At 44.7% G+C, this 27,092-nt stretch overlaps 1 protein-coding gene and 1 long non-coding RNA gene across 7 annotated transcripts in view; one reads left to right on the top strand and one right to left on the bottom strand.

Moving 5' to 3' along the window:
• The window catches only part of ATP8A2 (ATPase phospholipid transporting 8A2), a 631,188-nt gene that overhangs the window by 350,665 nt on the left and 253,431 nt on the right, over positions 1-27,092 (bottom strand). The window lies entirely within an intron of this gene.
• LOC135980902 (uncharacterized) lies at positions 15,532-18,019 on the top strand. The gene is made up of 2 exons (XR_010597829.1): positions 15,532-16,455; positions 17,450-18,019. It is a non-coding gene; the product is annotated as an uncharacterized LOC135980902 (long non-coding RNA).

Here is a 27,092-nt window from a genome sequence, read left to right as displayed (position 1 = left end):
AATAACCCATTGACTTTAGTGTTCACACGAGATCCTTAAAGTGAAAAAGGTCCAGTTTTCAGATTTTTCTTTCACAAGCAGGGCTTTCAAACTGTGACCATTTAAATAGGTGAGTGAGAAGAATTTGGAGTCAGATTTTAAATGTCTCAGTGAAACATAATGCAAGACTCTTTAGCACGAGAGAGAGAGAGAGAGAGAGAATGGAAAATTTCTAACCAATAATTTCCTTTCTGCTAGCAGCATCTCCTACAATTCTTGACATCTGGGCTGTTCGCCTCACTCTGCAGCTTTATGGAGGCAGATTAGTGTTTTTGTGCCATCTCTTTGGCAGGGACAAAGTAGCTTCTCTTTGCCCTCTTAGGTGTGGTGGTGCAGAGGCAGTAGTGTGCCAGACCACTCTGGCTGTCTCCATGGTGTCCTCATTAGCCAGGAGTGCCACCTTCCTCAGACTAGTAGTCTGCAGAGAAGGGGCTACTAGGATGATTTGAGGAATGGAAATTCTGCTTTATGAGTGGAGACTCAAAGAACTTGGCTTGTTTAGCCTAACCAAAAAAAGGCTGAGGGGAGACATAATTGTTCTGTATAACTATATCAGAGGGATAAATACCAGGGAGGGAGAGGATTTATTTAAGTTAAGTGCCAATGTGGACACAAGAACAAATGGATATAAACTGGCCATCAACAAGTTTAGGCTCGAAATTAGGTGAAGGTTTCTAACCATCAGAAGAGTGAAGTTCTGGAACAGCCTTCCAAGGAGAGTAGTGGGGGCAAAAAGCCTAATTGGCTTCAAGACTGAGCTTGATAAGTTTATGGAGGGGATGGAATGATGGGCAACTGCCTGTAGCAAAAAACCCCAACGGCTGGAGATGGGACACTAGATGGGGAGGCTCTGAGTTACTACAGAGAATTATTTCCCAGGTATCTGCCTGGTGGGTCTTACCCACGTGTTTGGAGTATAACTGATTGCCATATTTGGGGTCAGGAAGGAATTTCCCCCCCAGGTCAGATTGGCAGAGACCCTGGGATTTTTTGCCTTCCTCTGCAGCATGGGGCATGGGTCACCCGCAGGTTTAAACTAGTGTAAATGGTGAATTCACTGTAATTTGAAGCTTTAAACCATGATTTGAGGACTTCAGTAACTCAGTCAGAGGTTAGGGGTCTATTTCAGGAATGGGGGGGGGGTAGGTTCTGTGGCTTACAATGTGCAGGAGGTGAGACTACATGATCACAATGGTTCCTTCTGACCTTTAAGTCTATGAGTCTATGAGACTATCCAGGAGCCAATGTTCGGACCTCCTCCAGTGGTATTGGAGGTCTCTGGCAATTCTCTAAAGCAGCTCCTGGTACTCCCTATAGTCGTCCGATGGAGATGGTGAGGATGGAGTGCCTGCTTCATCCAGATGCAAGGATGAGATACCTACCGGTACCTGTGGATACAGGCCACGTCCTCCTCCTCATACTCTGTTGGATCTGGTGGGTGCTGAGTAGAAGAGGTGTGGTAAGATTCATGGATGAATCTGGGGCATCTCCCATACGGGTAACAGGGGCTCCAATAGGGCCAAAAGGAGGGACTGACCAGATAATGATAGTAATCTGGAGAATGAAGTGAACTACTGCACATGCATGGGCCAATGATCACTGCTTGTTAGAATTTCCAAGCTCAAGCATGTGGCATGCATACACACATAGAGCACTCAAAGAGGGACCAGCGATGGCATGGTCTGATTGGTATGTGGAGGTATCTGCCAGATCCACTGAAATCAGAAAGTACCCTTGGGACAGGAATCAAACTGTAGAGATTAGGGTCTCCATCCAGAACATAGTTTTCTTCATCTACTTGTTGAGCCTTTTGAGATCTAGAAAGGCTCAGATTCCCACTGTATACTTCTGAATGATAAAGAAGATGGAGCAGAACCCTAAGAATCTTTCTTCTGAGGGAACACTCTCTATTAGTCCCATATCCTGGTGTTGAGAAATATTAGACTGTGCCCAATGAAGTTGTTTGAGATAGGGGACTGGATGAAAAAAATGATGGCATGGGGTCCATAACTCAAGGGAGTATCCCTGATTCACTATCTCCCTGACCCACTAATCTGTGGTCAAAGCAACCCATTCCTCCGGGAAATGGGAAATTCTACCCCCAAGCTTCAGCTCCAGGTGGAGATCTATATAGTGTTTGTCATAAAGAGTTCTCTCAGGACTTTCTTTCCAAGCCCTAGTTCCATGCATTCCTCTGGAGCAGGGTTCTCAACCTTTTTCTTTCTGAGGCCCCCCGACATGCTATAAAAACTCCACAACCCACCTGTGCCACAACAACTGTTTTTCTGCATATAAAAACCTGGGCTGGCATTAGGGAGAGCAAGCAGGGCAACCGCCCAGGGCCCCACACCACAGGGGATCCCATGAAGCTAAGTTGCTCAGGTTGCAGCTTCAGCCCCGAGTAGCAGGGCCTAGGGCAGCGGGGCTTCGGCTTTCTGCCTTGGGCCCCAGTGAGACTAATGCTAGCCTTGCTTGACGGACCCCCTGAAATCTGCGTGTGTGCCCCCCAGGGGGCCTCAGACCCCTGATTGAGAGCTGCTGTTCTGAAGAACCTGTTGGCCCTTTGCTGGTCTTTCTGTAAGAATGAGGGCCGAAAGGAACATCTTTGTCTAAAGGCCAGCCTGTACTCTCTCTTAAAGGCATGGTGTGCCATCGGAAGGGATTGTTTAGATTTTGCAGCACCCTAAACCACTACCACGTTTAGCTTCTCTCCGAAAAGCAGGACTTCTGTGAATTTGGCAGAGTACAACACCTGCTTTGAGTGGCTATCCACCTTCCAGGGACAGACCCATAGGAGGCGCCTGGCCACTAAGCAGGAGGCCATAGCTTTGGCTGAGAACCTTATCACTTGGGCCCTCTACCAAATTCACGGCTGTGAAAAACACGTCACAAAAAGTGAAATCTGGTCTGTTGTGTGCTTTTACCCTGTACTATACAGATTTCATGGGAGAGACAAGCGTTTCTCAAACTGGGGGTCCTGACCCAAAAAAGGGCTGTGGGAGGGGGGTGAACCACAGGGTTATTGTAGGAAGGTCATGGTATTGCCACCCTTACTTCTGCGCTGCCTTCAGAGCTGGCTCACTGGGGAGTGGCGGCTGCTAGCCGAGGGCCCAGCTCTGAAGGCAGCAGCACAGAAGTAAGGGTGGCAATACTGCGACCCCCTTACAATAACCTTGTGATCCCCCCACCACCTCCTTTTGGATCAGGACCCCTACAGTTACAACAGTATGAAATTTCAGATTTAAATATGTGAAATCATGAAATTTATGACTTTTTAAATCCGATGACCATGAAATTGACCAAAATGGACCGTGAATTTGGTAGAGCCCTACTTATCACATCCACTGAGGTATCAGCAATGAGTGCTGCTGCCAGGAAAATTTTCTTTAAATTAAATCAGGATAATCTCTATTCTTCAGGGATCTGAGATCTTCAAGTAAGCAGTTCTGAGGGTCGCCCTAGGAGAGGCTGTGGAGGCCTCAACGTCTTTTTTGAGAGTAGCCTCCATTTTTCTATTTGTGGGGTCCTTTGGATAGAACTCTCCTTTCTCAGAGGATAACCACATCTTTAGCCAGGGGCACTACAGCAGAATCAACCTTTGGTATCTCCGTAATCAGAACCTTTGGTTCCTGTATCCTATAGAACCTGAGATCATTTCTGTTAATGTGCTTGCCCTTGTCTGGCTGGTTCATCCCTGGTTATGTCTTTGAAGGAGGAGTATGGGGTAATCACAGCATCAGGGGAGGATTTTGAGGAAAGACATTTGCTCAGAGGCTAACTCTCAGTGTTCTGTTTGGGTGGAATCTGAATAGGGGATACAACCTTGTTGCACATGGTCTTAAATTTCTCAGTTCTTTGATGAGTCTTTCCCTGCACCTGATCGGAATCAGAGCCCGACAATTCACCATCCTCTGTGGAACAGGAAGAGGAGTTAGAGCAGGGAGTACTCAGAGGTCTTCCAGGGGGTACATCAACTCATCTAGATGAATGTTTCTCAACCTGGGGGTTGCAGCCCCCAGGGGGGTCATGGGATAGGTTTGGGGGGATGCAAGTGCAGGGCCAGCATTAGGGGGTGGCAAGCAGGGCAACTGCCTGGGGCCCAACAAAGCTAAGTTACGTGCTTCAGCCCCAGGCAGCAGGGCTTTGGCTTCAGACAAGGCTCCTAAGTGAAAAACAGGGTCAAGTATCACACTGAAATGTAAATACACTACTTATATTCCAATCTATTTATTTTATAATTGTATGGTAAAAATGAGAAAGTAAGCAACTGTTCGGTAATAGTGTGCTGTGACACTTTTGTATTTTTATGTCTGATTCTGTAAGCAAGCAGTTTTCAACTGAGGTAAAACTTGGGGTACACAAGACAAATCAGACTCCTGAAAGGGGTACAATAGTCTGGAAAGGTTGAGAACCACCGAGTTAGAGGACTCAGACCTCCTACAAATGTTTTTGCATTTTCTTCCCCTTTTTTGCTTTCTTTGATTTTTGAGGGGTTTTTTGCTTGCTTAGAGAGTGTACGAACTCTGTCATGGATCTGGTGAGGGCTTTTGCAGCTAGCTTTGCTGAGCGCCTGAAATCCTCTTACAAGATCTCTTTCTGAGTCCTTGCCTGATGGGTTCTATTTCCCCATGGACTGGTGCGGGGATGCTTTCAGGGCCCTCCTGGTTAAATTGGGAAGGAGGGGGGTGATTATGAACTCTGTTTCTTTTCCCATTTTAGGACTTGGAAGGGATTTGTGACCCTGCCAGTCTGCCCCCTGTTTTCCAGGGGCCCTTGGGACTTACTCGACTGACCGACATTCTCCTGGTCCTTGGAGCCTCTCTCTGCTCCACCCATAGACTCCTGGTTCATTGTTCCCACGTCAGAGTCATGGCTGCTCTGGTGGGTAGAGGATCCCGCATGCCTATCTGACTTATAGCCCTGGCACCTAACAGAGTGAGGGATGAAGACTGGGTGAAGGCTGGGCACAACTCACTGTCCACTGAACCTGGGAGGGCAGTCTCATGGATGGAGCACTTTTTGGATTTCGCTCAGGGGTTTTTAGACTGCTCTGCCATACCTGGAAGATGCAGAGGTGCAAATGGGGAGGCACTGCAGCTGAGGCTCCGGGGATTCCAACAACCAGCTAAAGCTGGCACAGGAGGAAGAGGAGCTGGGAGGAAGATGACTGCTTACCACTTGCCCCAAATTTGAACAAAAAAACAACAACCCTTAGGCAGATGAAGGCAGGAGCCTTTAAACTACTGTCCTCATGTTGACATGCAGGCAGACAAAACTGGCTGCAAGCAGGAGCAGAGAGGGTGTGGCAAGAGCAGAGGCCCCAAAACACTGATCTGCCTCAGAGAAGCCACAGATTGAGGAGAGCAGCCCAGCCTTCAAGAATTGTAGGAGACACTGGGCTACAGAAAGAAAGAGAGAAAGCGACTCTAACAATGTCTTAAAATTAATACTAAATGTGTACATTTCATATTCCATACGTGGAACTTAGCAGATCTGAAATGGGGATACATTTTTTTTAATTCTCCTTTCCAGCTGAAAACATTTTCCAAAATAGTTTAATGGTTTTATTCATACAACTCTTCCTATTAAACTATCCAAGGTGTCTAACAAAGTTGAAGTTGCAGTAAATGAATACAAAGGTGCAAGAACAAAACAATTAATCACAGGCCACAAATGAAGTTCATAGTGCTGTGTAAAGGCCTTGGGAAATAAAATGGTTTTGAAACCTGATTTTAAAAAAGATTAGTACTGTTGTCATCCTTAAGCAAAATAAATAAACAAATAAATAAAGACAGTACATTCCCCAGCTCCAACACTATAGCAACGGTACAAGGAGCTCCCTTGCCTCTGAAAGCTGCAAACAAACCCTTTGGGCTTTAGAGAACTCCCATAGATGGTACACAGATAGAAGCTCAGAAAGGCATTCAGAACCCTGTCTCTTAAGGGCGTTGTAAGTTAAAAATCAATATGTTATATTCACTCCATATGCACAAAGGCAGGCAGTGAAGGGAACACAGTAGTAGGAAGGTACTGCCCCTTTGTCCATCCTCAACAGTATTCAAGCTGTGACATTCTGTACTACCTGCAGGCAGTAAATCAGCCTTTTGGGTAGCCCCATGGTAGACAGCATTACAATAGTCAACTTGTGTGTCACATCTTGTCAGATGAGCATGTGAGCAATATGGGAGCACTCTGGAGACATTTTTAAGATGATAAAAATCAGTCCTGACCACTCCTGATACTTGATCATCAGCCCCAATCAAGAGCTACTCCTAAACTCTAGCCCTTTGAAGTGATTCACCATCAAAGGTTGGAAGGCCTATCAAAATGTCTCCTTCTCTCTTTAATGCAATCAGCAAGATTTTAGTCTCACTTCAATCTCATCCAGTTTTCAACCATCCAGTCTCAGATTTCTATGACAGCACTGCCAAGACAATTTAAGGTCTTTGGAACATGGTGAGATCATAAATTTGTACATCTGATAGCTGGGGATCTTTCACAAAGTTCTCCTAGAGGAAGCATATAAGAATTTTAGAACATCTGAGCCAACACTGGCCAATGCAAAACTCTTCACATAGTCCCATCAAGACCCAATGAGAATTCATCCAGTGACATAAGCTTAATTAATAGATTTTGAGGCCAGAATTATGTTCATCTAGTCTGATTTCGTGCATAACGCACCCCACAGAACCTCGCCCAGTAGTGTCTGCATTTGCATCAGGTAAAAATAACACAAATTCAAATATTCCCAGTCTCAAACAACCAATCCAATAAATCATCCTGTGGTCCAAACTAACTCAGTTACAAGGGCAGTCTCACTACTGTGTTCATCTGAAACAGACTGAAATGGATAATCAGTGCTATGTAAGTGTTACCTTAGCTGTATTGCTAGGACCTTCTCCAGAGCTTTAGCTAAAAATGGCAGGCTAGAAATCAGTAGGTAATTCCTAAACACATATGCATTGAGCAAAGAGGACTTTGTGACAGAGGCTTCATTGCCAGCTTTTCAAAACAATATGAATATGTATATCTAATAACATCTCAATTATGCCTGAAAAGACAGACATCCAACTTCCCAGACCTCCAAGACATTATGACATAAGGACATACGGATACTAGATGAGCCTACTCGCACTATTTTCACAGTTTTGAATCTGAAACTATCCAGAAATTCCTTCCCAGAAAGGCAAGTAACCTGAGACCTCAAGATGTAGCAAAAACTCCTTAACCTGAGACATGCTATGCAGATTTTCACATATGGACTAAATCTTGCTTTCAAAAAATTAGATAAATAGATCATATTTTTATCCTGTTGTCATCTGCAGTGGCTGCTGAAAGTCCAGATTAATTAGACCATCAAAAAACATAACGAGAGCTGTGGACAATTATTCAAGGATGCTTTATCAGTCCTGAAACATAAGCTCATTATGCAGAGGTCATAGTATCCTGCTGATAGGAAAAATATACCCTCAAGGCAACTCTGCCCTGTATGCAATGTATTTATCTGCACCTAATCCAGTTCAGGCTAAAATAAACTACAGAAAAATATACCTCTAGTAAAATTACCTAAAAACCTATGGAAACACATATTTTCTTTTATTACAATATTTGAAATATCATCTGAAAAAATACCAGTCAAGATATCCACACTGATCTCTGGCAGATAGTTTGTAAAGTCATAGAGGTAACTATAAAGACCTGCTTTTGATACCTGAAATTTCAACCAAAAAAGAGATGGTTACTTACCTGTAAATGGAGGTTCTTTAAGATGGGTGTTCCTATCTGTAGTCCACTGTTATGCATGTGCACCATGCACCTGGAATCAAAGAATTTGAAAGTAGTGTCTGTTGGTCTGTGCCTCCACCCTGACTGGCCTAGTGTTTCCATCTGAGGCAATAAAAGGTGGGGCAGACCGACCTCGTCTCCAGTTCCTTCTCAAATGTGGATCTAACAGATCCAAAGCAGAGGGGAATGAGGGCAGGTAGTAGAATACACATAGGGATCATATGCCTCAAAGAGCCTTCAGTTACAGGTAAGTAACCTCCTCTTCTTCTTTGAGAGATGGTCCCTGTTGTATTCCAATGTGGATGCTTGACAAGCAGTACCTCAGTAGGAGGAGGTGAGGAGGAGGATGGAAGGGTTTTGCGGAGAACCGCCGTGCCAAAGGAGGCACCCACCATCGGGTCCTGCACCAGGGCATATTGTGTTGTAAATGTGTGGCCAGAACTCCACACACTTGCTCTACATATGTCTTGAACACACACATCTTGAAGATATACTGTGGTCACTGCTTGAACTCTATTGGAGTGAGCCTGCATCCCAGTGCCGGGAGGTAAGTTCAACAGCAGGTAGTAGAGTTTAATGGAGCTGGAAATCCATTTGAAATTCTCCAGGTGGAGATTGCATGTCCTCTGATTCTCTCTGCTACCACAATAAACAGTCTAGGGGACTTCCTGATTGTTTTGTTCTCTGTAGGTAAAAGGCCAAGACTCACTGAACATCTAGGGAATGGCGTCTGTGTTCTGCTGCAGAGGTGTGTGGTTTCCGGAAGAAAACAGGTAAGTGAATGGATTGGCTAAGATGAAACTGTGAGACCACCTTTGGTAAAAATTTGGGGCATAAAGAAACTTTATCCTTGTGGAATACCATAAATGGTGGATCTGCCATCATAGCACCGAGTTCACCATCCCTTCTTGCTGAAGGGCTGGCTACAAGAAAGGCAACCTTCATGGAGAGAGGAAGAGAACAGGTCACCAATGGTTTGAATGGGGGAGGTTGTTAGTATTGAGAGTATCAGATTCAGATCCCATTGGGGCATGATCTTTTGGAGAGGTGGGAAGTTTCTTAGGAGGCCTTTCCAAAATCTAGCAGTTAACGGGTGTGTAAAATGGAGGAGGGAACATGCTAATTGCCATGAGGTGGATCCGCAAAGAGCTGAGAGTGAGACCTGATGTCGTCAAAGATAGAATTTGGTCCCTGATGAGAGGAACTTCTGTAGTTTCCGGTATAACACCTCTTTGTTGGGCCCAAGATGAAAAGCATTTCCATTTAGCCCGGTAACATTACCTAGTGGAGTCTTTCCTTCTGTTAGAGAGACTGTCCTATACAACTGAGGAATGTGCCCATTGTAAGCTTGATGCCCATCCAAATACCACAGTTTGAGGTGGAGCGGTCCTGGATTGGGATGTTTGATTCTGCCATTGCACTGGGTCAGAAGACCGGGGAAGTTCGGGATGGTAAATCAGTGGACGGGATGACGTGCAGTAGGTTGGGGAACCAGAACTGTCTGGGACAGAGGCGGGTGATCAGGATGACCGTCACTTTGTCTCATTGGATCTTGTGTAGCTCTCGAGGTAGGCGCAGTAGTGGGGGTGGGGAAAGCACAGTTGAGCTGATCTGACCAGGAGAGAAGAAGACCATCGCCCTGAGAGCAGTAACTGAGGGCTCCCCGGGAGCAACATCCATTTGTTGTTGGCCTGAGAAGTGAATAGGTCTCTGGTTGGAGTTCCCCACTGCATGAAGAGGTCCTGTAGTACTCCGTCATGAAGTTCCCACTCGCAGTCGATTGCAAAGTGCCTACTGAGTGAGTCTGTGAGCACAGTCTGAGTCCCGAGAAGCTAGGCTGCAGCTAGCATCTGATTGCTGATGCACCAGTTCTAAAGATTGACCACTAATGTGCCTGGGGCAGTGTGTTCGCTCCCCCGCGTTTGTTGATGTAGAAAACAGTGGTCATGTTGTCTGACATAATCAGGACATGATGGGAGCAAATGAGTGTAAGAAAGAACTCACATGCCTTCCTTAGTGCTCCAAGTTCCAGAATATTGATGTACATCCTGGATTCTTGAGGTGGCCATGTCCCTTGTGTTGTGCAGTTGTCCGTTGTCCACCTGTGGTGAATTAGAGCACACGTGTGGACCAACAGACGCTATTTTCAAAATGTCCGACTCCACAAGGAGCATGGTGCGCATGTATAAACACAGTGGAAAACAATGGAGCCATCACTCAAAGAAGAATGTACATGTTTAAGGGCTTGTTTAAAACTGATGGCATGAGTCACGGTTATTTTGGGAAAATTTAATATGTCTGGCACATATAGGGTGACCAGACAGCAAGTGTGAAAAATCGGGACGGGGGTGGGGGGTAATAGGTGTCTATGTAAGAAAAAGCTCCAAAAATCAGGACTGTCCCTATAAAATCGGGACATCTGGTCACCCTAGGCACATAATTGTAAAGGGCCCAATGCTGCACTTCTTTCAAACCCAAAATTCACACTGAAGTTGTCAGCTGGCTTTTTGGGAACGTAAAGAATGTAGGATTGCTTCCAAAGCAAGGGGTTCTTTTTTCCTCCTTCAATTTTTCTGGAAATGCTAATTTGTCCAATTTTTCATTAACCAATCCTCATTCCATTTAGCAATACTGAACCCAGCAGTGATGTAATTGCCAGAAAATGTTCACTCATTATAAAGCTATTTAGGGTACAGTACGTGAAGTATAGATACAAAATTAGTTTGACAGTACCTCTGTTTTACAAGAACTAAAGAAAACAAATTAAAAGAGTAAAAGACAGGAGTCCACCACTCAATTTAAAAGAGCCACTCTCCATTGTGAAAACTCAACTGTAATTCTTCAGACTGGGGCTAACCTCAGTGCTTACTGCTCCAGACTACCAAACCAAACCTGGCAACTTTGAATGCGCATTAGAAGTTTGACCACAGAACAGTTTATGATGCATACCATGGAATATTTTACAATATATACCAAGGAATGAGCATTAAAAAAACACTTGTTCTGGAAACATTAACATGTCTATGTAATTATAGAAAGCAATGGTACTGCAGCCAAGAGGAAATGGTCCACATTAGTTTTGCTAATGAGCTGGAATGCCTCGACATATTTAGATTTGATTATATAAATAAAATGGGTTTTGGTTTGGTTTTTACTTCTCCCTGCTTTTGTCAAAAACAAAAATTCAAAATGCGGTTCATTTCTTTCCAATACTGTAGTTTGACTTCATTCAACACTGTATTATTGACATGGTATACCAGCCTGCCTGCAGTGGAAGCAAATCATTGCTTAGAACTCCATGGTGGTTTTACATCTCTGCCAATTAATTTCTCCAACTAAAGATAAAAATAACATTTCAGCCATCTGACTGGAATGTTGGCAGAGTATCCTCTGTGTGAGGCCAGGAATAACATCAGGGCTCCTTACTACTCTAGCTCATGGAGATTTAGGTTCCTGCTCATCAATATTTTATTTACTCATATGTATCTTTCTAGTTAGGAAATTTAGCACATCCAGATGGCCATGTAGTCTGGATGATAGGAAAAAAGAAATGCTGCATGTGGTCACCACTGTCTTACTCAGATCCTAAATTCTCTGAAGCAGGAATTACCTCTTATTATGCATTTATATGGTGCTTTTGGGATCCTGATCTTGGTTAGGGCCCCCATAATACAAGTAATTGCCCAGATTCAGGAAAACACTTAAACACATGCTTTAATTTAAGCATATACTTAAATCTGATTTACTTTAATTCAAGTTATTCACATGCTTAAGTGATTTACTAGGGAAGGGTACTTTTCTGAATAGGAATCAATAACAAAAACAGCCAATAACAACAACATAGGCAATTACATATTTGCAGGAGTTCATCAATACTAACAGGTAAACACATTTCTTTGGTTTAATAAAATAACTGCATAAGAAGTTAACACTAATCACTGTGATTAGTGCAGTCTAAATTAGTCAGTACATCATTTCTCAAAATAAAAGAACTGCACATGGGAAACATGTACAGGTTAGTTCAATGCCACAGAGCAACAGGACTGCCTCATGCAGCAGTACTCTAATACTACAGTGATGAGCACTTCAGAAATTCAAAACTGAAAACGTTTGAAAAAAGAAGCTAAGGTTGCTAAGTGAAAACACTGTAATCACCTAATTGCACCATTTGTAAAATTTAGGTACTCAAAAGGAAGGAAATGGATAGTTAGGGACACTGTAATGGAATTTATAAACCCAATACTGAGCATAGGCAGAAGAGGGAGGACAGTCTGCCCTGCTTACAGGCAATCAAGCTGACCACGCCCCGGCATAACCACCAGGACTGCCAATCATGGAGACATATCCACAGCTGAGACCAACAAGGAAAACAAGCCCAACTAGAAAGGAAGGAGAACAGTGAGAGAAGGAGGTACAAAGGCTGGGGACAGCAAAGGGGAAACACCCCTGCGCCTGATTGCCTCTAAGACACTGACAGGGAGACAAAGGGAGACGGCAAGCCCTGGAGTTTAAGGGCTGTGTAGGGTGACCAGACAGCAAATATGAAAAATCGGGATGGGGGGTAGGGGGTAATAGGAGCCTATATAAGAAAAAGCCCCAAAAATCGGGATTGTCCCTATAAAATCGGGACATCTGGTCACCCTAGGGCTGTGTGATGAAGCAGAGCACCAGCCAGCAAACACATCAGGGGTTAAAGACAGCCTCTGGGCCCAGCTAGCCCCGCCCTGTTATACCTGCAGCCAAGGCCATGCCTGGAGGGAGGAGAAAAGGAAAAAGCCTGGCTCAGTTTGAGGCTGGCTGGTGAAGGGGCAGGAGCTAGCTGCCTCTCTAAAAGGGGAAGGAACACTAACCTGCCCGCCAAGGCAGCCACCTGGGAGTAAGCACTGGCTCTGCAGCCAAGGGGGAGTGTGGGAGGAGACCTAGGAGCCTCCAGCTCTTTAGAGGCAACTGAGTAGGTGAAGCCCTGGGACATTGTGGGCTCATCCCCCCCCAATTTGCAGCTGCCACCCAAAGGAGCTTGGGACCAAGATGAGATGCTGCTCAAGACCCATGAGAAGGACCCAATGGGAAGCAGGTTGCCCAACTAAGCAGACTAGAGGGGCCATGCCACAAACCGAACCTACTGGTAGGAAGTAGCCTAGGGCAGTGAATTTAGCCTGCCGGTAAGGCTTCCCCTGTTCAGGGGTTCACAAACACAGGGCCCTGGTCTGGGATGCAATAAAAAGTGAGGGCCTGGGTCCCCCTACCTCCTCCCCATAGGCCCCACAACCAAGCAGGGGGCTGAGAGTCACACTCTCTAACCACAAGGCTGTCTGGCCGTCTAGGCTGCCCATTACAGGCCGATTGACTCATTTGAGGTCAAGTTAATGGACTGGGCTAACTGGAAAGGACTAGAGGGAGACCTGTTAGGAGAAAGCTGGGATCTCTAGAGAGACTGCCCCAAGAACAGTTGACAGACACCATAACTCTTAGAGTGCCCATATGATGAATGCATTCATTTTTATCTTTATATAGTCTTACCAATATTAAGGGTTAAGGGTTGAAGTTAAGGTTGGATAAACAGGATTTTCCCCTTTATGAACATATATATTTTGAATGGATACTTACAGATCAACTTTGGTCCAAAAACAACAAAAATTATTCAGTTTATATTTTTTCATAATTTTCATGAAGAATCATTTTGCCCAAAACAATAAACACTCTCCTGCTAGTGTTTTCTACTCAAAAATTACAGCAAGTATGCTAATGTAACAAAGTGGAGTGGCGTGAACAGGCATTGAAGTCATTAGCAAGGAATTAAACCCAGGATCTTCATAGCCAAAAAGACAGATTCTACTACTTGAGAAAAAGAAACTGCTTTTAAGTAATGAGCTAATAGCAGGTTAAATTCCCACTGGGGTGGGAGACACAATCTCTTGCACTAAGCCAGTGTTTTGTTCTAGTGCATGAGAATCTGAGTGTGAAACTAACAAGTCTTACCTGAGAATTGCAGAGAGTAGCTGAGTAGTGAAAAGTAAATTATATTTTCAAATTATTTCAACATTCATATTAGAAGGTGTTATTAATCCCCTACTGTATATAAGGAAAGTGGCTTTTTAAAGTGTGTGATTTTTGATTAATCAGTTTTGCTTAAAAAGTGTGGCTCTGGATGCATAATACAGCTACTGCAGAGCAATACTGAACAGCTTGCAGTTCCTGGAATTCTCCTTGAGATTTTTCTTTTTAAAGCAAGATATGAACACCAAGAGCTACTCTTGCTCCTTAGACTTTTTCCCCCCACACCCAGTGCAGAATGAAATACTAAAGTTAAATGCTAAAGTATGTTTTCAGGAGGATGTTATGTCTGAGTTGTTTTTGCATAGTCTTATCTTCATTTTCAAAAGGCATCGTGGGAATACAGGTGATGTACTTGCCAAATGCCCTGGTCCAGCTAGAACTGTTCTCTGTGTTTATCCTGTCTCCCAGGAGCTCACAGACTCAGCTAAAATCCCAGGCAGCTGACGTGTCTCATTTAAAAAAAAAAAAAAAAAAGCTTCTTCTGGCACTCGTAGCTTCTACAGAGAAGAAACAGGATGCCAGAGGCTACCCAAATTGTTTTCTACCCACCTCATCAACATCTCTGCACTCCGCCCAGCCCCTTGGGTGAATGATGAGAAAGTGTGGCTCAATTCTGATGCCACTTTTTTTTTAAATGATCCAGTATCATAGTAATCTAACTGGGGACCGTAATGTGTAATTACTAAATGTGTAATCTAACTGGGAACAGTAAGGAAGACACAAAGCACTTTGGGAGACATGGGTGGAGAGAAAGTGGGGCATGCACACACACTAAGAGACAGACACAGACACATGCATGAAGGTGGAACACTTCCAGACACTGAGGGATAATGAGGGACACAGAGAGGAGGAACATGAGGGAACACACAGTGGGTGCAGGGAAACCTGGGGGGATTAGAAAAGTCGCAAATCTTCCCAATTACCAGAAGGGATAATGAAAGCTATAGGTATCAATGAAAAAAAAATCAATAGCCACAAAGAATAAATGTCTTAAATACACCAGGAATAAAAGGAATCCTAGCCATTGTCCATTAATAGATGGAGATGATAAAATGGTCAATAATGATGCAGAAAGGGCAGAAGAGCTCAATAAATATTTCTGTTCTCTGCATTTAGAAAAACTGGGTGATGTATTCATGTTCTTACAGTCATAACGAAATACTTTATATTCCAACAGTAACTAGGAAGGTATTAAACAGTATTCTACTAAAATTGGACATTTTTACATCTGCAGGACTAGATAACTTGCATTCAAAATTTTCAAAAGAATTGAAAGAGGCGCTCTATGAACCACTGATGTTGATTATTAATAAATCTTGTAATAATGGGGAAGTTCCAGAGGCCTGGGGGAAAAAGCTAATATTGTGTAAATGTAAAGTGAGTAAATGGGGTGATCTAGTCCAATTAGCCTGACAATGATCCTGGGCAAAATAACTTATGGGGGATTCAATCAATAAAGAATTAAAGGATGACAGTATAATCGATGCCAATCAACATGGTTTTTATGGAAAATAGATCTGTCAAATTAACTTGATATAATTTTTTTGATGAGATGAGAAGTTTGGTCAATAAAGGTAACTGTGTTGACATAATATACTTAGGCCTGGTCTACACTAGGCGTTTATGTCGAAGTTAGCGCCATTACATCGAATTAACCCTGCACCCGTCCACACTGCGATGGTATTTAGTTCGACATAGAGGTCTCTTTAATTCGACTTCTGTACTCCTCCCCGACGAGGGGAGTAGCGCTAAATTCGACATGGCCATGTCGAATTAGGCTAGGTGTGGATGGAAATCGACGCTAATAGCTCCGGGAGCTATCCCACAGTGCACCACTCTGTTGACGCTCTGGACAGCAGTGCGAGCTCGGATGCTCTGACCAGCCACACAGGAAAAGCCCCGGGAAAATTTGAATTTGAATTCCTTTTCCTGTCTGGCCAGTTTGAATCTCATTTCCTGTCTGGACATCGTGGCGAGCACAGCAGCACTGGCAACGATGCAGAGCTCTCCAGCAGTGATGGCCGTGCAGTCTGGGAATAGAAAGAGAGCCCCAGCATGGACTGATCGTGAAGTCTTGGATCTCATCGCTGTGTGGGGCGATGAGTCCGTGCTTTCCGAGCTGCGATCCAAAAGAAGGAATGCAAAGATCTACGAGAAGATCTCTAAAGACATGGCAGAGAGAGGATACAGCCGGGATGCAACGCAGTGCCGCGTGAAAAATCAAGGAGCTGAGACAAGGCTACCAGAAGACCAAAGAGGCAAACGGACGCTCCGGATCCCATCCCCAGACATCCCGTTTCTACAAGGCACTGCATTCCATCCTCGGTGCGGCCGCCACCACTACCCCACCAGTGACCGTGGACTCTGAGGATGGGATACTGTCCACGGCCGGTTCCTCGGAAATGTTAGGGGACGGGGAAGATGAGGAAGGAGATGAGGAGGGCGAGGCAGTCGGCAGCTCTCACAACGCTGATTTCCCCGACAGCCAGGATCTCTTCATCACCCTTACAGAGATCCCCTACGAAGCGTCCCCAGCCGTTACCCCGGATACAGAATCTGGTGAAGGATCAGCCAGTAAGTGTTGTAAACATCTAAACATTTATTTTTAACAAAACAGGAATATTAACAATTAAAAGAATGGGTTGTTCATGATTAGTGTGCCCTAGGCGCTTAACGGTTTAGTAATGGGCAGTGCAAGTTTTGAAAAGAAATCTAGCAATGTCCGGTTTTCAGTGATTGTCCTGCACAAGCCGCTCTACTGTTTATTCCCTGCTACTGCAGCTACAGTAAAATGCGGTCTATGTGTCCGGGGATAGAGCAGTAATCCTCCTGGGACATCTCGATGAAGCTCTCCTGGAGGTAATTTGAAAGCCGTTGCATGAGGTTCTTGGGGAGAGCGGCCTTATTGGGTCCTCCGAAGTACGACACGTTGCCGCGCCACGAGATTATCAAGTACTCGGGGATCATTGCTCTGCACAGCAGGGCGGCATACGGCCCTGGTCTTTGGAGGCTTTCCCGGAGCATTCTCTCTTTGTCGCTCTCGGAGATCCTCATCAGGGTGATGTCGGCCATGGTGACCTGCTTTTAATTAGGTAGGGGAATGTTAGTGTTGGGACTGCTTTCCCGTTCCTTTACAGAACTGTAACCGCTGGTTTGCAGCCACGCGGTGGAGGCGGGAGAGGGGCAGCCGAAAGGGATCGTTCCCGGGGACAGCCGCGAGGGGGTGGGACAGGGGCAGAGTTCCCGCTTGCCGGATTGCTGGCAGCAGGGACTGACATTGCTTTAAATGTGAAATGAGGCCAGTGGTAATATAAAAGTTTTAAACTGCCACAAGTGTACGGCTTACCAGGTCTGCCTGCAACAGAAATTCCGTTGTGCTGCCTCGCTTCTCAAATGTGCTGTTCAAGACCCCAGGCACTGAATGCGAAGGCCGAGAATTCGACCTTGTGCTGAGTGCGCATGTGAAAGGTGCTGTACATGGTCTTGTTCACAGAGAAAGACTATGTTCTTTGTTCACAACTACATTTATCTTTCTGAGGAATTCACTCCCTTTTTCCCATTTCCACAGCCCCGTCTGCGACTGTCTCACAACCTAGCCTGGAATCACACTCCCAGAGGCTAGCGCGGATTAGGCGTAGGAAGAAGAGGACACGGGAGGACATGTTCTCTGAGCTTATGGCCTGTTCCCAAGCCCAGGCAGCACAGCAGACCCAGTGGCGGGAGAACTTGACCCGAATGCACCAAGCCAACATGGATCGGGAGGAGAGGTGGCGGCAGGAAGACCAGCAGGCGACTCAAACGCTGCTTGGACTACTGAGGGAGCAAACGGACACGCTCCGGCGCCTTGTGGATGTTCTGCAGGAACGGAGGCAGGAGGACAGAGCCCCGCTGCAGTCCATCTCTAACCGCCCTCCCCCGCCACCAAGTCCCATACCCACCTCACCCAAAGTGCAAAGAAGGAGAGGCGGCAGAGTCCCTGCTAAGTCTCACTCCACCCCTGCAGAGAGCTCTAGTAGCAGAAGGCTCTCCTTTCCCAAAATTTGAAAAGTTCTTTCCTTCCCGCCTGACACAAGCCCACGTCCAAGTTTCACCTCCCAATGCCATGTGTAGTTGATAATAAAAAATTCGTTTCTGTTAACTACTGTTTCAATCATGTTCTTTTGGAGGAGGAGGGGAAAGGGGGTTGGTAATTGGACAGGACAGTCTCCTTTGGCAGGAAGAAGAACAGGAGTACTTGTGGCACCTTAGAGACTAACAAATTTATTAGAGCATAAGCTTTCGTGGACTACAGCCCACTTCTTCGGATGCACTTCTTCGGATCCTTTGGCAGGGTACATAGTCGGGGGCAGGCACAGCAGCAGGGCACATACACAGTGCAGTGATGCAGTGACTAGTTACCCCGGTTAGTCTGGGAGGTTGTTTTGATGTAATGTTGGGGGGGAGGGGGGTTGCTCTGTGACTTTGTGGCGGGGTAGGGCAGTTACAGATCTTAAGCGCCGGTCCTTAGGCAGGATCACAGAGCCACACAGCATGGGATCTGTAACCGTCCTCCCCCTGCCACAAAGTCACATAGACCCCCCATACACACAGTCCCGATCAGGAGGGGTGACAGGCTCCGTTGAAACAAGCATCCCACCGCAGCGGAGCCTGTCAATCCTTGAGTTTAGAAGCTGCATTCGCGTCACAACACTACACCCGCTCCGCACCACAGTCTGCGTCCCAGTTTTAAAAAATTCCCGCGAAAATAGTATTAAAGAAAACGGTGTGCTTTAACAAAGTAGAACTATTTTTATTTCGACACGTGTGTTGGAGGGGGGGTGAAGGGGGTATGTAACTGGATAGGATAGTCAACATTAAGTGGGTAAAGAAACGGGGGCAGGTTTAGCTTCTCAGTACACAAACTTTAAAGTCACAGGTTACCCTGCTCACTCAGGAACTTTGCTTTCAAAGCCTCCCGGATGCACAGCGCTTCCCGCTGGTCTCTTCTAATCGCCCGGCTGTCTGGCTGTGAGTAATCACCAGCCAGGCTATTTTCCTCAACCTCCCACCCCGCCATAAAGGTCTCCCCCTTGCTCTCACAGAGATTGTGGAGCACACAGCAAGCTGCTATAACAATGGGGATATTGGTTTCGCTGAGATCACAGCGAGTCAGTAAGCTTCTCCATCTCCCCTTGAGACGGCCAAAAGCACACTCCACCACCATTCTGCACTTGCTCAGCCAGTAGTTGAAGAGTTCTTTTTCAGTGTCCAGGGCGCCAGTATAGGGCTTCATGAGCCAGGACATTAGCGGGTAGGCTGGGTCCCCGAGGATGACTATAGGCATCTCCACATCCCCAACAGTTATTTTGTGGTCCGGGAAGTAAATACCTTGTTGCAGCCGTCTAAACAGACCAGAGTTCCTGAAAACACGAGCGTCATGAACCTTGCCCGGCCATCCGACGTAGATGTTGGTAAAACGTCCCCTGTGGTCCACCAGTGCTTGCAGCACCATGGAAAAGTAGCCCTTTCGGTTAATGTACTGGGTGGCCTGGTGGTCCGGTGCCAGGATAGGGATGTGAGTTCCATCTATGGCCCCACCGCAGTTTGGGAATCCCATCGCTGCGAAGCCATCTATGATCGCCTCCACGTTTCCCAGGGTCACTACCTTTGGCAGCAGTACATCAACGATTGCCTTCGCTACTTGCATCACAACAACCCCCACGGTAGATTTGCCCACCCCAAACTGGTTCGCGACTGACCGGTAGCTGTCTGGCGTTGCAAGCTTCCAGAGGGCTATGGCCACTCGCTTCTGTACACTCAGTGCAGCTCGCAACCGGGTGTCACTGCGCTTCAGGGCAGGGGACAGCAACTCACAAAGTTCCAGGAAAGTTCCCTTCCGCATGCGAAAGTTTCGCAGCCACTGGGATTCATCCCAGACCTGCAGCACTATGCGGTCCCACCACTCAGTGCTTGTTTCCCGTGCCCAGAATCGCCGTTCCACGGCATCAACATGACCCATTGCCACTGTGATGTCCTCGGCGCTGGGTCCCCTGCTTTCTGACAGGTCTGTGCTACTCTCAGACTTCAGGACATCACCGCGGTGCCGTAGCCTCCTCGCCTGACTTTTCTGCATCTGCCTCAGGGAAACCTTTATGATAAGCTGCGAGGCGTTGAGAGCGGCCACAACTGCAGCGATGGTCGCAGCGGGCTCCATGCTCGGAGTACAGTGGCGTCCGCGCTGTCAATGACTGGAAAAGCGCGCGAACTGATTTCCCGCTGGCGCTTTCAGGGAGGGAGGGCGGGAGTGATGGACGGATGACGACAGTTTCCCAAAAGCACCCTGGACTCATTTTGTTACCCAGAAGGCATTGCCGGCTACACCCAGAATTCCAATGGGCAGAGGGGACTGCGGGAACTGTGGGATAGCTGACCACAGTGCACCGCTTCGAATGTCAACGCTTTCACCGTTAGTGTGGACGCACAAAGTCGAATTACTGTCCTTAGTGTGGACACACACGTTCGACTTTGCAATATCGATTACAAAAATTCGATGCAAGTAAAATCGAACTACTCTCGTAGTGTAGACAAGGCCTTAGACTTCTGTAGGGCATTTGACTTTGAACCATATGATATTCTGGTTTAAAAATTAGCACTATGCAAAATTAATGTAGATGGATTAAAAACTGTCTCATTGATCTCAAAATGCAATTGTTAATGAAAAGTCATTATCAAAAGGTGATGTTTCTAGTGCAATGCCATAGGGATCTGTTCTGGACCCAAAGTTATTCAATAGCTTTACAAATTATCTGGAAGAAAATATAAAATCGTTGCTGGTAGTTTGCAAATGATGCAAAGATTGGTTAATAATGATAAGCACAGATCAATTATACAGAGTGATCTGGATTGCTGGGTAAACTGGGCTCATTCAAACAATGTGCATTTTAATACAACCAATTGCAAGGTCATTCATCTAGGAGCAAAGAATGTAGGTCACATTTACAGGAAATGGGCCAGTATCCTGAAGAGAAGTGACTCTGAAAAGGACTTAGAGGTCACGGTGGATAACCAACTATAAACAAACTCCTAGTGAGATGCTGTAATTAAGAGAGCTAATACAATCCTGGGCTGTATAAACAGAGGACAATCCAATCCAGTATGTGTCAGGAGGGGGTATTACCTTTGTATTCAGCATTGGTGAGACCTTTACTGCAATACTGTATCTAGTGGCCAGGTTTTAAAAAAGATGTTAGAAATTTTAAAGCGGTTTAGAAAAAAAAAGAGACAAGAATGACTCAAGGTCTAGAAACTCAATCTATTTAGTTTTTCAAAAAGAAGGTTAAGAGGCGAGTTGATCATAGTCTATTAGTAGCTAGACAATAAGAAGGTTTTTTGATAGTAGAGAGCTTTGCAGTCTAGCAGACAAAAGCATAACAAGATCCAATGGCTGGAAGTTGACGTTAGATAAAGTCAAACTGGAAATAAGGCACAAATTTTTAACAGTCAAGATAATTAACCACTGGAGCAGAAGGTAAGTTGGCGGGAGAGAATCTCTCGTCAACATAGCGCAGGGTAGAAACCACTGTAAGTCAATCTAAGTTACATTGACTTCAGTTATGTACCTGACTTCAGTTATGTAAGGTCAATCTACAGAGTTAGTGTAGACTAGCCCTGAGACACACAAACTGAACACATACAACAGTTCAGTTTTCTGGTATCTGTTTGGAAAATTTCAGTGCTTGCTTCAGAAGACATGCTGGTTAAACATACTGCATAGCCCTCAAGACGTATGTACTGCTCATCCAGGGGACCACATGTCCACAGGTCACAAACAAACCTGTTATCTTTGCTTAAACTGGGTTCTACGCAGCAAACATCAACATTGCTTCTGCTCTGCTTGGTGCTATTGAAAAAGATCATTTGCCAGTGTGCACATACAATTTGAAATTTAAATGTAAAGTTTAACTTCTTCAAGTATCAAAACACCCAACAATTCTTAAGGTTCTCCAAAAACTAAGTGTGAACTTCTGAAGTGACTAGTGTTGTGCCAGTTTGCAAGGGGAACAGAGAGACTGAGTTTCATGTCCTCTCTCCCCTTTGTACAGGCAATCAAAAGTACAACAATAGTGCCAATCCAGCATCACCTGCAACTATGGCCATGCCTCCTTGCCACTGCTCAACAGAGCCAAGTCAGCAGGGGGGTGGGTGGGGTGCTCACTGTATCCTTTCAAAGGGTTTAATCAGGAGCTGAGCTGGCCCACACTCCCAGAGAAGACATGTCAGGCACAATGCCTCTAAGGAGCCCCTGCTAGGGCAATAAACCTCTGCACCTACTCTACCTTTGGGCAGAGGCCAAAATGCCACAATTTAGCCTTAAGTGGCTTAATAATATACAATATGTAAGAGAACGGGGGAGGGGGGGAGGGAGGAAACAAATCTTTCAGCCTTTGGCTTATGCAGGAGTGGGTACTAAGCTGGGAGCAGAATGAACTGGTACCTATCTGTACAATGTACCAGCACCATTCACTGCCCATCTGCCCACACATACACATTCCCCAGCTGGATGCAGAGATGTGAACATGACACAGAAGTCCATTGGTGCCAATGGGCAAAGGGTTCACTATTCTGTGTCAGCAACTCCTGATAGGCTGACAAACTCACTAAACCCAACACATTGCTTTCATAATATGTATCCAAAGACGGTCAGGCTTATGTCATACTGATTTTCATAGCTGTTGTGAGATATATGTACAGCTGTGTATATGTACTGAAAATACTTTTTTAAAGTCTTCAACAAGGCAGTCTTTCCTGCCAGACCAGAGATGTGTATCCATCTCTCTGTCAAATGTAAATGTAAGCCAGCACAATGGAACCCCCATCTACATACCAAGTCAGAGACATGTGAAGTCAACACGAAAGGAGCACACAGGAAAAACAAGCAACAGGGGAGAAGTGTCTTATCTGGGGTGGGGGCATATCACAGATTTACTGGACTGTAACTGCGGGACAAGTAAGGCACCCTGTTATCCATTAACTGAGGAAACCTCTTGAATAGTAGGGGGCGTTCATGAATGATTAGATCCTGTTTGATTGAAAACTAGCTAGCTCTGCAAAAGACTGACTCCTTGGGGGAGGGGAGGGAAATCTACTGTATTAAATAGGAAAGGTAACCATTGAAAAGTGTAGACCCAGGTTTGCATTTGCATTTTATGTTTTTGTTTTATATGTAACCATTCCCCTTGTTAACTATCTCTTAAAGCTCAGCCTTTGATAATAAACTCATGATTGTTTTCATTATAAATGTATCTTAGTGCTGTGGTGATATATTGGAGCTGAGCCAAACAAGCTGAGCCAAACAAGCACTGTTCCTTTGGGGACAGCTTACCTGGTATTTTCTGTGTCCAGTAATTTAGGGCTAGACAATGCAATGAGTTCTCTGAGGACTCCGATACTAGTGTATGCCTATTACTAGCCTGTACAGACAGAGCAAGGCCTGCGGAGACCTGGAAAGCAGAACTTGTTTGGCCAGAGGCCGTTGGTTTCAGGGAGCTGAGCTTCAGAACGCACTGCAAAACTGCTTCATGCTAAGGGCAGGTAGGGGTGAGGTACCTAACAACCTTGCATACCTCTGGGGAATGTCAGAGTGAAAGACACTAACAAACCTGAAACACCTTAGTGCTACAATTTCAGAGGTAGTTTAATGACGCCGTTGCTTGCTCTACTCCTCCCCATTCCACAGCTCCCTTCTGCCAAGGGAGAAACTGAGAAGGTGGAGGAAGGGGCAGGGAGCTGTTGCTTATCTTCATTTAACACACAAGCATTCAAATCCCACTAGGTTGTGGAACAATGGGAGCCAAAGAGAGACAGGAGCAGCAGCGCGAGCTGACAGGAGAAGGCACAGGAAAGCAATCAGGTGGAAGATGCAGAGCAACAACAAAAGTAGACAAGTGAGAAATACAGAATAAAGACAAAGATAGAAAGAGGGAGGAAAGCTATGATAGAGAAGAAGGACCAAGTGTGCATCACGGGGAGTAGGAGGAAGAGTGGCATCTGCAAGGGGGTTAAAGTGACAAGATAAAACTATATTTTTCATATAATAATGATGTTATACATTTTAAATGATCTGACATAGAACCATATTTGTAATAAACATAAATAACCTCAAAAATTCTACATTTTATAAATGAAAAAATTACAATATGCTCCTGCTGAAGTCAACAACAGCTTTGTCACAGACTTCAATGGCAGTCTTAAATACGAAATAATTATGTCCAAATATTAAATCTGTAATGGTGAATTTTGTAGCTGTGTGTGCGGTGCATTGAGAATTTTGTAATTGTGGGGTGCCTGACTGGAATATCTCTACTTTTCCTATCCCCAGCTGTACTAAGTATCTCTTATTGCTTAATCATCTGCCCATTCTACTGGAAGATTATCAACTACTTAAAAATCTATAAGAATCCATAGTTTTAAAAAGCAGCACCCTAAAGATTTGCAGAGCTTCTCTCATCAGTATTGAGTAATACACAATTAAGGAAAGCCATGCATCACAAGTCCAAGAATAAATTATTAATCGTTAAATCATATAGGCTGCCTATTCTTACCATGTGAACTGAAATCCCATCAGCTGGGAGTTAGGGATTCAACCATGCACTGAACATGGAAATTAGCTATTGCAGAACATTGACTTTTAGAAGTTCCTGACCTGGCAGGGCTGAGTAGCAGAGCTCTTGGTCTTACATGAAATGTAACAGCCATATAATCAGTGGTTTGGCCAGTGGTCCTCATTTCTGCAGTGACTGCATCTGTACTTTTCTGCCCTGAGCCTCCTTCAGGTCCTAGTTAACCTTTGCTCATAAAGCATCATGTGTTCCAGAACTGTTTAATGGGAAAGAATCTTGTAGCCAGTACTTGGTACATGGGAACCCAAACTGCAGGAGGTTACTGAATTTATTAGGCAATAGATAGCTTAAAACCACACTGTCAGCTTTTCAACAACAGTTTTTGTTTCCCCCTTTTAAGACAATTGATACTGTAGCTAAACTGATTATTTTAGTCTATTTCCTTTTAACTCTGGTCTTCTGAAATACAAGTTTATGTGTCAAAGTTCCCACTAACTTAAACGGCTACAGTAATACAAGTAGGGACATATGTTACTATTTATTATTAATATTAGAGTAGCATTCAGATGCCCAATTAGGATTAGGCGCCTCTGTGCTAGGCACTGTACAAACTCAGAGATAGACAGTCCCTTATAAGTCCATTGGTTAGCTAAAAATCAGGAACTATTCATGTCTTTGCATTATTGTTTATACAAATGTCACAGCTGAATATTTATCATCCCTTACACTTCAATATTAAGGTATTTAGAATTCTTCTGAAATCAAATTTTAATTCCAGTTTCAGCTGCATTGTGAAATAAGTAGAATACCTTATAAGTGAGCACCATGAAAATGAACTCTGTCATGATACAGAGAGCTTTATGGAACCTAATAATAAAGAAACATCTTCTGCGTGATGCAGCCTTTGCTCCTGGTGAGCCCATCTCACTATGATGCTGCACTGGTTACAGCAACAGAAACTCTACTTGAATTCCTTGAGCTCAGCTCTCTCATGACACAATACAAAATAACTGCTACTCACTTAAAGTAGAATTACTCATATTCTTGGAAGACAAGGGCCCCAATGTTTTCCCCAGAATTAACCCTCAGTTTTGCAGGCTCGTTTGCATTTTCACTCTCTCTCTTTTTGGCCCAATGATTCTTTTATTATTTTATCCACAGTGGAACAGCTTCAACAGGAGAGTCTGAGATAGCCCCACATCAGAAGGTGTTATAGCCCAGTGATTTTGGCACTCACTTCAGAGGTGGTACAGCCCTGTGCAAAATCCTTCTCCCCTCAGGCGGAAGGGGGAATTGAACTTGGGAGGAGGAGGGGTGTCTCCTACATCCCAGGTGTTCACTAACCACTGGGCTAAAATAGATGAGAGAGAATTTCCTTCATCTTGCTTTCCTTGCCAGCCATTTTGTGTAAACTCATCAATAGAGGCCTGATCTGGTAGGAGAGCTCTGAGTATGGCTACTGGATTAGGCCCCGCAGGTGAGTTATGGGAAGGAATTCCTATCCTATCATGAATTGCACTGGGGTTTAGGCTTCCAGACACCTGACATGAGGCAGCAGTGCACATGTTCAGAGGCAGAAGCATAGTCATCTAGCAACTTTTACTGCAAAAACTTATGCGCTGAGCGAGTTTAGGCACCCACAGGGTTGGGTGGCAGCTGAGCAGGGGTTTCATGAATTCCAGTCAAAGTGGCAGTTAGGCACCTAAATCCCTTTGTGAATCTAGCCCATTGGCTCTTCCCCTTCTCTGTTCCTCACATGTCCCCCACAAGTCTCTGTCTCCTCCTTCATACATTCTACTCCCCCAAGGCTCTAGGTCTTTAATCTTCCATCCCCTCCCCCTGCAGTAGACTTCTTCACCCCATCCTTCCTGGACACAGGCTCAGTACAAACAAAAGTACAAGGATAAACAAAATATTACAATAAATATACCAATTGTTTAGAGCCACTCATTGATGACCTGCCAGTAATGACAAGCTAGTTTGTATAATACCAACAATGGTATAATGGAAGAAGTAACTAACAGTTATTGTTCTCTAGTTAGGATTGATTATTTCACATTAAAAGGATTACAAGTGAGTTTACAAAGATGGGGTTGGAATGTTGCAGGATCTGGGATAAAGCAGCACAGAGCCTCTTCTTAATGCTAAGCCTAACAATTTAGAATGGTTTTCATGTGTCACCAGGTACAGCAGATACAAGCTGGCATTTAAGCCTAACACCTTTGAGGGACTAGGGAAGCAGTGTTGAACCTTTGGACTGATAGCTCTGTACTGTGGGTTTATTTGTTTGTTGAATAGGTTTGCCTCTGTTAAAATGTTTTTAGTAGAACCCTTCAGACAATTATTTAGACAACAAAACCATGTAGACAACTATTCTGGATTTTCAGAGAGAACTTTTTTACAACATTTTCATAGCAGAAACACTGAGTATCCATGTTAACACAAGGAGATGGACTCACTTGCTCCTCTTCCATCCTTACAATTTCCTGTATTTTTTGGCCAAGAATTATGGAGTATTTATGTTAGATTTTCAGGTCATACTGTTTAAAAAGCTAACTTCCCTTTTCCAGTCAAGTATGTACATTACTTGACAAGGTCCCTAGCTTTTAGAAA

This window comes from Chrysemys picta, chromosome 1 (genome assembly GCF_011386835.1).
Source record: "Chrysemys picta bellii isolate R12L10 chromosome 1, ASM1138683v2, whole genome shotgun sequence".
NCBI lineage: Eukaryota > Metazoa > Chordata > Testudines > Emydidae > Chrysemys > Chrysemys picta.
The sequence above is the reverse complement of the archived record's forward strand: the minus strand, read 5'-3'. Positions and strand labels throughout refer to the sequence as shown.